General features: G+C 46.3%; 1 long non-coding RNA gene across 1 annotated transcript; it reads right to left on the bottom strand.

Annotated features, from left to right (window-relative positions):
* Positions 1–4329: 4329 nt before the first annotated feature.
* LOC105730612 (uncharacterized) lies at positions 4330–5178 on the bottom strand. Its single transcript, XR_001110524.2, has 2 exons — positions 5093–5178; positions 4330–4924 (listed from the first exon to the last, which is right to left on the bottom strand). It is a non-coding gene; the product is annotated as an uncharacterized LOC105730612 (long non-coding RNA).
* Positions 5179–10993: the final 5815 nt, after the last annotated feature.

The raw sequence follows: 10993 nt of genomic DNA, 5'->3' as shown, positions 1-10993 counted from the left end.
CAATGGGAAGAAGAAAGATGTGAGAATGGGCATCTCTAGAGAGAGGACTCCACCCTTTTTTCTTTCTGTTTCTCAAATTGTCTGGAATATGCCTTTGAGCCCCAGGAATCCAGAGGGGGCCAAATGTCCCTTAGCCTAAGCTTTAACTCTTCCTCTGGCTAAAGGCCGACTTTTCACAGCCTAAGATGTCAAAGCTAGAAACACCTTCCAGATAAGTTACATCAAACCCCTAATTTTAGAGAGGAAGTCACTTTACTCAGAGGTTAAAAGGCAAAGCCATCCTGCAAAAAATGAAACCACTTTTGGTCTCCTGACTTTCTACAGTCCATTGCCTTTTCACAGTCTTCAAAGAGAAAGAAATACAGTAGCCACTCCTTGGCATAGCGGCAGGCCTCGATCCCAAGCAAGCAGAGCAGTGCTCAAGAAGGTGTACTCATTTCCGGGAGGCCACACAGTCAGTGGTTCTGACTGAGAGGCCTGCTGCTCTGCCCCAGACGTCTGTAGCCTCATCTTGAGTACTCCTACAAGAGAGGGCAGAGACAGACCTAGGTCCCCACCACCAAGCAAGAGTAAAGGGTCCCCTCGTTATTGTTGAGGTGGATCAGCATCAGAGCCCTGGGGGAACAAAACAAGAGGTATCCCAAGATTAATTTTGCTGGATAGAGCAAGTATAAATAAGAACACATATGAACACACACAGGCACACCCAGGTCACTTGTACTGACAATTTGTTGTTGTTGCTGTTCCTTTATTTACTTATTTTACTCAAGGTGAGTTCCATTTCTTTTTAATGGTATTGTTTTGTTTTGTAATTTTTATTTTAAGTTCAGGGGTACATGTGCAAATTTGTTACATAGATAAACATGTATCATGGGGGTTTGTTATACAGATTATTTCATCACTTAAGTATTAAGCCTAGTACCCATTAGTTATTTTTCCTGATATTCTCCCTCCCGCCACCCTCTACTCTGTTCTTTTATTATTATTTTTTATTTTTTATTTTTATGAGACAGTGTCTTGCTCTAATTGCCCAGGCTGAAGGGCAGTGGCATGATCTTGGCTTACTGCAACCTCCACCTCCTGGGTTCAAGTGATTCTCCTGCCTCAGCCTCTGTGTAGCTGGGACTACAGGCACATGCTACCACCCCTGTCTAATGTTTGTATTTTTGGTAGACATGGGGTTTTACCATGTTGGCCAGGCTGGTCTCGAACTCCTAACCTCAAGTGATCATCCTGCCTTAGCCTCCCAAAAGTGCTGGAATTACAGGTGAAAGCCACCATGCCTGGCTTCTTTTACTTTTTCAAATGGGTAATAAATTTAAATGTGCTTGATTCAAGGTTCAAAGGGTACAAAGGGGTATACAGTGAAAAGTCTTCCTCCCACTCTTTTTCCCAGCTGTCTAGTTCTCCCTCACATAAGCAACCAACTTGGGTATCTTTTCAGAGACAATTTTTACTAGCACAATTTATGTACGTGTGAGTGTGTACTCCACAGGTTTTTACACAAATGGTAGCATGCTAGGCAGACTTTTTTGCACCATGCTTTTCCCCCTATTGTATCTTGAAGATCATTCCATATAAATGATCTTCATATAAATACACACATATCTTCCTGGATTGTTGTTGTGGTGGTAGTTTGAGACAGGGTCTGACTTCGTTGCTGAGGCTGGATTGCAGTGGTCCAATCATGACTCCCTGCAGCCTCGGGCTCAGGTGATCCTTCTACCTCACCCTTCTGAGTAGCTGAGATTGCAGTCATGCACAAACACGTCCAGCTAATTTTTGTATTTTTTTGTAGGGACAAGGTTTCATCGCTACAAAAATCAGGCTGGTCTTGAACTCCTGGGCTTGAGTGATCTGCCAGCCTTGGCTTCCTGAAGTGTTGAGATTACAGATGTGAGCCACAGCATCTGGCCCTGGTTTACTTTTATAACTTCATACTGTTCTACTGTATACACCTGCCACAATTCATTTAGCCATTCCCTATTGATGGGCATTTAGCTTGTTTTCAACCTTTTGCTATTACAAACACATGGTCAAGCTTTTACCTATTAGAAAAATTTGTAGAAGTGAAATGATTTAGTTAAAAGGTATGTGTACTGACAGTTTTAATACATTTCTCTACAGAAATGAATCAATTTATACCTCTATCAGCAATATATGAGCATTCCTGTCTTCTCACATCTTTGCCAAGTTAATGGGATGTTGAAGTTTTTATGTTTGCCAATCTGATAAGTGAAAAATAATACTACTTTTACTTACCCTTATAACATCTCCCAAAATCTCTCTCTTCCGTATCTTGAGCCTTTCATAAATCTGTATTACAAATGATAATACTAACACAGAAAAGACAAACAACTTGCTGTAATCACACCCAGTGTAAATGGCCGAGTCAGATGTTCGGCACTATTCCCTGTACTACACCATTCCACACAGGGCTTAAGGAGGTTCAAAAGAGAGTAGGTGCCTTCAAGCATTCTCTGAAAGACAGGTGATATTAAAACAAAACAAAACGTGGATAGGCTAAAAGACCTCTTCTTTAGTGGTCTGATACCAAGACTACATTTCTGCGTGACTCCTCCAGCAAGCACTGCTCTTGAAGGAGAGGTCTCTGATTAGCAATTTGATCTAACCTAGTCCTAAACATTAGCTTGGATTCAATATCTACAAAGCATTGTTTTTAATTTCTCTAAGGCATTTCTCACTGGTCACCCAGGATCTAAGTATTAATCAGCATGGTGTGAGTGGGGGTGTGTTTTCTTTAGGTTTTAGCTTTCTATAGAATACTCACCTGGACCTGGTGAAGATACTAATACCTAATACACATACCCATACTACTCTAATGATAAACCTATGAGGTAGATATCTTTATTGACTCTCACTGCTGAAACAGAAGACCAGAAAGATTAAGTAAATTGCATAGGGCCACACAGTATGTTAGTAGCAAAGCAGAAAATACAATGTAGACTGCAACCAAACTCATTAGCTTCCCTGCAAAGCCTTCTCTTCTCCCTCCTCTGTTTATTTTAGTGAGTAGCGTGACTCAGCTCCTCAAATCTAGAGATTAATATCCACAACTCCTCTTTTACTCGCCCAGTTGATCACTGAGTCCTGTGAATTCTACCTCCTAAATGTGTTTTCTCTTCATTCTTATTAATGAGTTCCTCTCTGATTGGAACTAGTTCCTCTCTAACTGCTGTATTGTTGTAGTCACCTCCGTTTTTCTTCTTCTTGCATATCTCTCTTTTCTCCAGTCAGATACAGCATTCCTAAGAGTTAGCTTCAAAATACATAACTTCACATCCCAGCTTAAAACCTGCTGTGGTTCCCTGCGCTCTACAGAGTAGGTCCAGACTCCTTCACATAAACCCTGTGCAACTTCCCTTTTTAGCCAGGATGCCCACACTCCAAAGTATGCTCCTTGTTCCAAGTCCAGACTTTGCTTTTTCTTCCCTCTTTGCTTTTGCATGAGTTGCTCTCTCTACCTGGTATGGCCTTCCCTTCTTGGCCTGAAAAACTCTTATAGTTCAGGAACCCGAATTTACCTCCTCTGATTTTTTTTTTTTTTTTGACATTATAGTAGTATTAGTGGCTCCTTTTTTATTATAGAAACATTTTGACCACACCTCTGTTACAGCATCTATCATTATTGTTTCAGGATTATTTCTCTTCCCCACTAGATTGAAGGGCACACACCGTCAGTGACTCATCTTTGTATCCCGGAGCCCAGCACAGCGTGCATAGGAGCTGTTTACTAGGAATTGGTGAAAGGCAAGGAGGAAGGACAGGCTGAACCAAGGGCAGCAGGACAAGTAGTTTCATTGCTCAGTGAGTTCAGGACCCTGTGTGAGGCTTAATGCTTCAGCTTATATCTATCTGAAGCAAGATGGTAGAACATTTTTCCAAAGCAAGTTCATTTTCCACCCAAGAGGATGAAAGGAGAGAAGGCTGAAGGAAGAGGGGGCAAAAGCTGAGGCTTTCTGTCCTTTAGGGACTCTTTCCTGTGGGCTAAGGCAACACATTTACTAACTTCAGAAACATCTCAGCTGATGTCCCCCAGCAAAAAAGGGGGAAAGGGAAACTAGGCCGGAATTTGGTTACGATTTATAAGGAGAACAGCATGACCACTCCAGAGGTATTATAAAAATGCTTCACCACTAACTCCATCAAACCCTCCTGCTGTAAACAGCTCTAATGCTAATGACTACCCTCAGAAACTTGCTGTCTATCCCTTGAGGGTGTTCTTAAAATAAGCTGGAAAGAACAGAGGTAAAAATACTGGAGTGTTTCCTCCACACTGGAAAGGAGAGGTGAGTCATATCATTGTGATTGGTGTTTTAAGTATATTTTAATTGTATTTTAAATGGCATTCAAGTTTAGCTTCAAGTTCAACAGCAGTCTTAGCCTACTTCCTCCCACACAAATACTCCTGCCAGTAAATAGACACTCTTAAATAAAACAGTGCCTGCAAGAACCTTCTGACCCATTGAAATTAGTCCTGCCCTGCCTTCACAGGTGGATTCGTCCCTCTCTGGGTGTAGAGCAGCGTTTAAGGGCGACATTCAGGCACGCAGGAGGTGTGGCGGGCGGGGGGGGGCGGGGCGGGGAATGCAGGGTCACTATGGGTCAGGGGCGGGTGTGGGTGCAGGCGCGTTGGGAGGGCCCTGGGTGCCCCGGGAAGTCCGAAGGCGGGCGGCGGGGCTGGCGGGCAGCCTTGCTAGCCTCGGACGTGAGGGGGCGACGGCCGGCCTGGCGCCCAGGCCCTGCTCTGCCGACTGCTGTCCTGGCTGCGCGGCTCCTCAGCAGGCGCGGGGCTCAGGTCGCGCCTTCCGTTAGCGCTCAGCTTGTGTGCCTGCAGACCTCCGCTTGCGGTTTCTGGTCGGATCCCAGCTGGCCCAGACTTGCTCTGAAGTAGGAGGAACCGCTGTCGAGCGAAAAGTGCACACCGGGTGATTGATGAACTCTTAATAGGACTAACCTCTCCCGCCCCCCACCCTAGACACACAGAGAAATCCTTCACCCCAGCCCCCTTTCAGTCCTCCTTGCGGGCGAGAGGAGACCCGGTCGCCAGCCGGTAGGGTGATTAACTCACCGTTTGTCTTTGCGAAAGTGCTCCAGGTGGATCAGGAGCATCAGCCCACCCTGCCTGCAGCCCGGCGGCTCGCGGGGGCGCGGAGAACGTGCGCGGAGCGAGCCTGCGCATCACATGGCGGCGCGGACCTTTGTGCCTTGCGCTCGCCAGACCGCCCAGGAGGCGGCAGCTATTGTTTCCCGCAGGGGATGGGGGCGCCCTGAAACGGGGTCCACGCCAGCCCCCTCCCCAGCGTGTCTTCAGGTCCAAGGACGGGTGGGGCTTCCTTTGTTTGTTCTCTACCAGGGGCAGGGATGGCATCGTTGCCGCCCCAAGGGGTAGCCGAGGGTGGGTGAGGGACACTGGTACCAGCTCCCTAGAGCTCAGTTCACCGGATCTACTCTTCCCCTTGGCCCTGGCAGAGGAGATGGGGAGGGGTATGGTATATGTAGGGCAGCACTGTGAACAATGGAGCGGTCAAAAGGCCTTCTCCCAGCCTCCTCACCAACCACGGACACTCCTGGCCCAACAAGCCCTCCTAACCTGGTTTTGAGCCCTGCTTCCCAGATAAAAACACTGTCTGTACCGGAACTCTTCATGAATTCTGGCTTAAATTGGGATTTAAATTCTTCTGGCCCTTACTAATGTTAAAACTCAGCTTTTATGATTCTCCACATATTATTCTTTCTTTAAAATAATCCAGACTAGCTACAGGAACAAATCAAGACATTTTGCCCAAGATCTAGGACAGGAAGACTCATGCAATAGCTCCTGCCTTACAGATCTGGGGACCCTTCACCCGCCTCTGCTATTGCAGATGACTGGACATTCATCTCCCTTGGCTCTTCCCTCATGTGTGGAAATATTTTGTTCACTCTGTTTCATGCTGGAATGGCCTGAAGATGGGCCCTTATATTGTCTTTGCACTTTCCAACTTGCCAAGGTGGGTGTGAAACCTGGGAAAAGTTTTTAGGAATAGGCTTTAGGCTAGATACCTAAATCCATTTGTTTTCAACCTTGGACTCCAAAGATAAGGGTTTTTGTAGCTGGAATAGGAAACAGGGAACAGGGCCAGGCTCGGTGGCTCATGCCTGTTATCCCAGCACTTTGGGAGGCTGAGGTGGCTGAATCACAAGGTCGAGAGATCGAGACCACCCTGGCCAACAAGGTGAAACCCCATCTCTACTAAAAAATACAACAATTAGCTTGGCGTGGTGGTGCATGTCTGTAGTCGCCGCTACTCGGGAGGCTGAGGCAGGAGAATCGCTTGAACCTGGGAGGTGGAAGTTGCAGAGAGCTGAGATTGTGGCACTGCACTCCAGCCTTGTGACAGAGCAAGACTCCATCTCAAAACAAAACAAAACAGGGAACAATGAGAACTGAGAACTAACATTTCATCCTCTGTGATAATCTTCATCATTCACCATCCTTCCTCTTCAGCATCACCAGTGCAGGAAATGCGGAGGACTTATATATCCAGTCTTTCTTCTTTCTATCCAGGCCTTCTGCAAGAGAGATCTAAGAAACAGCTCTCCAAGATGGTAAGGGCTTGGCTAGTGACAACCCAGTCTCAGCTCTCTATGCCCAAGTGTCTAGAAATAGGCCCACTCACCCAGGCTCTACATACATACTCTCTCTGGGAAGTTACAGTGCCTTGAAGTGATCAGGCCATAGGCCTGTGAAGACTGGGGTCTTCCATCTCTCTTCCTGCCTACTCACAAACTTCTCTTCTTCCTATTCTTTTCTTTCAGTTTCTAAAAGAAGGACCAAAGTAATGTCAAGAACTCCCAGATGAAGAGGACCTTCCTTAGACCTGTAACAGATTCACTACTGACTTCAGAAGGAAGTTTCAGCTAATTCTCAGGAAAAGGTCAAAACAGGCCTGTGACTGTCCCTGGAATACTGAAAGTATAAACAAGCTTCTGGCTCCCCCAGGTCAAGCAGAGGAACACTTTTTATTAGAATGAAGGGTTACTTCTTTGTTATTCAAACACACACCCACACACATCCTCTTTAGTCTCCCTAATGAAAAACCTCAACAGATGGAGAGCCTGAGCTCCTAAGCCGGCAGGCTGAGAAGATGCACTTCACTCAAGGGCCAGTGGCCTGGTACAAACTGGGGAAGGGAGAAGGGACACAGGCAGCTAGTATAGGTAATCACTATCTTTTAATACTCCTAACACATAGATATTCGAAAAATCTTGTTCAGCAAGGTTAGCAGCCTCTGGAGCCTCAGAAACTAATTTGGCTGATGTGTCTCTGATAGGGAGCTTGGGGCTGCATCAAGGGAAACTACTTCTTCTATATTCTCTCTCTCATTTGAAAACCTATACAAAGAAATGGTACAAATGGATGGTTAACTTAATGATTCCATCAGAGGCAGATTTTTCTCTGTCAGGTCCGCAGATGAGGCAGAGGTCTGAAAGCCAGGAGGCAGAATATGTCCTTAATCGCCCTTTCTGACTTGCTTACCAGTGGCCAAGGCTACTCTTCAGGCCTTTCTTCTGCCACTTCCCCGTCCCTCCTGACTAGCCCAGTTGGGTCTCAGCACTTCCACTCCTGGCTGGATCCTGAGTTTTTCGCAGGGTAAGCTCTCACTATCTGCATCTCCTTGCCCACCCCCACCTCCCATTTTGCAGCTGGCCATTACGGCTGCCTCACAGCTATCCTGCCTTAATTCCCATTTGATTGCCTGGACAAAACCACCAAGAATGTCCAGACGACTACCACCCCTCCGCCATGGGCCTGAGCTCCTGCCTTGACCCCTTTCTTCAGACCTCAGAAGGCCTCACAATCTCCCTGATTCCCACCTTCCCCAAAGCCGTCTCTCTAGGAAAAAAGCAGAGCTGGCTGAGGCCTGAGACAGCCATTTCTTCCCCTTGGTCAAATAAGGTGGACCCTCCCAGAGACCAGTGCCGGAGAGGCCCGGCCCGAGCTCCCTTTACAAGGCCTCCCCCATCATGGAACCCATGGGAAAACCTGGCACACAATGGCGCGGCTGCTCCTGGCACCCTCAACCCGGCACCTGGCGGCAAGGACTGAAGCAGTCTCCTGGTCTTGGTGCGCTCCCTTTGCCCTCCCCCACGCAACCCTTCACGAGCACCCGTCCCTGGAAAAAGACCCTGGCAAGGGTAGAGGTTGCCTCCCCCAAAGGGCGCTGTTGCTGAGGCCTCCCCTCCCCCATCCTCTTGTTCTCTGCTTCTGAGACCCGCGAGGGAGGCAGCAGGCGCCTCCGCCGCCACTAGAGCAGCTATTGTGACCTTCCCTTGCAGAGCGGGAACCCAGCCGAGTGTGCGGCCGGCGGTGGCGGGGGAGGAGGCGACTGTGTGTGCAAACCTCAGGCGCAGAGGGGGACACTGGGAAATAAACGTTTGCAACCTCGGGCATTTGGGCTCTTCAGAGGGCGTTTGGTTGTGTTTAGACTCGGGTGCTTTCTAACACTAATTGCAGGCTCAAGAGGAGCGGAATTTATTGCGAAGGCTAAGGCGGCATGTTTATAATTTATGAAGTTTTAAATGGCTGTGCCGCGGGCCCCAGCTTTCTCTTGGGCTGGCAGCCGCGCGAAACGCGCCCTCTCATGGCTCGCCGCCACCCCCACCGATGCCCCTCAGATGAGTCTCACGCCAATGGCAGGAACAGATTCGAGCCATTCTTAGAAGTCTCGGGAACCTCCAAAGGTGGGAGAAGGCAGCGGATTTGGTCCAAGCCCTCAGCCCACTCCAGTGGAGGGCCTCGGGGAAGGCTGCGGCTGTCTGGAGAGGGAGCCCCAGATCCCTCACTTCCTTGGAGCCTGAGTGTGAGAGGAAGCTGATGTCAGCCGGGCTAGACACAGTTTAAAGTCTAATCCATGAAACCCTAAACCGCAAATGACACTTGGGACTTTGCAGACACCCGCAGACTCAGCAGATACTTCTGCGGTAACACACTGTGCTGGAAAACGCCTGGAGCCATGATACATTATGTATTTTTATTATTATTTATGGTAGGAAGAGGAGATGAGGGAAAACTGGGCTGAATCTAAGCAGCCTGACAATTTAGCTATTTAATATTTAGCCAGTTAAGAAAGGTGGTTGTAATCCCTGAAAGGCAGTGAGCTCTTCTTTGATTTCTCTAATAGCTTAAAAAATAATTTCTTACAAGACAATTAGAAATTTTGCCTACGGATGCAAATTTCATAGAAAACAATGTTAAGCCTTGAAAGTGGGTAAAATATGCCTTCAATTGAAGTCATTTATTCTGTTGATACACTTCTACAACATATATATTTTAAACCTGCTCAGATAAAGTGAAATTTAGCAAAAGGATATCCCCTCCCACCCCCAATCTAACATGCCATTTTAAAAACAGCACAAAGGAACAAGGAAACTAAATATTATTTTGAGCCATCATTACTTAGCGAAATACAAACATCCAAATAGAAACGATTGTTGTTCCACCAGAAGATGAGAAGTTAAATTATTTCCACACAATAGGAATTTCACCTCATGTCATCAGGGATGTAGTGGGAGTTGCATTATTTGTCAAACCAAATAGAGATGCGTGGGCTGACTTTGCTGAAATACAAGAGAATTGAACCTTATCTGAAGGCGTTTTCTAAGTGGCCCCTCTCATAGAAGCAGAGAAGTTGTCCACCCCTAGCAGAAGCCACATTAATATTTACAAAATGGTTATAAATCCTTGAAGACATTTTTGCCCATTTTGTACAAAGAAACAGGAGTAAACAAGGTGTTTATACTTGTTATGTTTCGTTTATGAAACTGTTATTTCTTTACATCATGGGGAATGTTTGTTTTCTTTAGAAATGGACTAATGATCACTACAAAGGAAGAATTCATGACAGCATTTCCTAGAGAAAAGGCTTAGGTGTGCATCTCCAAATGATGGTTTCTTTTTCTACACCTTAGCTTTTTCATAGCTCAATTCTTTTTACAACTTCTCGTGTTTTTTTCTTTGATTGTCAGTTTTCTTTCAAAGTTTTTTTTTGTTGTTGTTACTTAATGCAGAAAAGTGAACTCTGGCCTCCCCAATGTAAAAGTCGATTGTGTCTAGAAAGAGGGCAGTAAAAAGAGCAAAGCAGGCGCTACTTTCAAAAAGCCCTATCCAAATCATCGTGCGTAGAACCTTTCTAGGTTTGCATCCTCATTTCCCCCTCGCCTAATTTCAATAGCTGGAAAGTAATCAAGTATCCCCAGAACCAATTTTTGCACTAGACTCCAAATAAATAAAATAATGTTTTCAAGTGTCAGTCTATTTCGGGGCCTTCCATGGGGATTGTGCGAGATAAAGGCATAGTGATCTGCTTGCAAGTGTGCATGATTAACACAGATACACTTCCAACTGAGAAATTTTTTTATTCTAAATATTTGTTCCAATAGTACCAGACAATTTGAAATCAATAAACTGTGGCAAGGGCTGTGGCTTTTGAGAAATGACTAACGTGTGTTGTGCCACACCACCGGGCTTCCTGACTCTACCCATGAAGGACAATTTGCGGTCTTAAATCCTTTACATCAACTACAAACACCAGCCACCGTTACGACTGTTCAAAACTACTCTTTCAACTAGTTCAAACCAAGGGGACTAAGGAGGTGAAATGTGGCCCCCACGGCCTGGAAGCGAATTCCTAAGCTCGGCCGGAGAAATCTACAAACATACACATAAATACATTCAGACAAGGATAAATAATCAGGGAAACGAAATGACTCGCTTCAAATAATAAATACAGATATTTTAGTCCGATGCAATCCTTACGGGACAGGAAGGAGAATATAAATTAAGGTCTCCGAAACTAAGCTAGACGCGGGCCAGGCCCAAGACTCTCCGGGCTCTGGTCCCTCTGCAGGGCGCGCCGCCGATGGGTCTCAGACTTACCTTTGGGACACCATTACCAGATTAGAGTCCCTCGATCCGTAGTATGTGGCA

This window comes from Aotus nancymaae, unplaced genomic scaffold (genome assembly GCF_030222135.1).
Source record: "Aotus nancymaae isolate 86718 unplaced genomic scaffold, 86718_ANA_hifiasm-v0.15.2.pri h1tg000008l, whole genome shotgun sequence".
NCBI classification, from domain to species: Eukaryota; Metazoa; Chordata; class Mammalia; order Primates; family Aotidae; genus Aotus; species Aotus nancymaae.
Note: the sequence above shows the minus strand (reverse complement) of the source record. Positions and strands in the feature narration are given on the sequence as shown.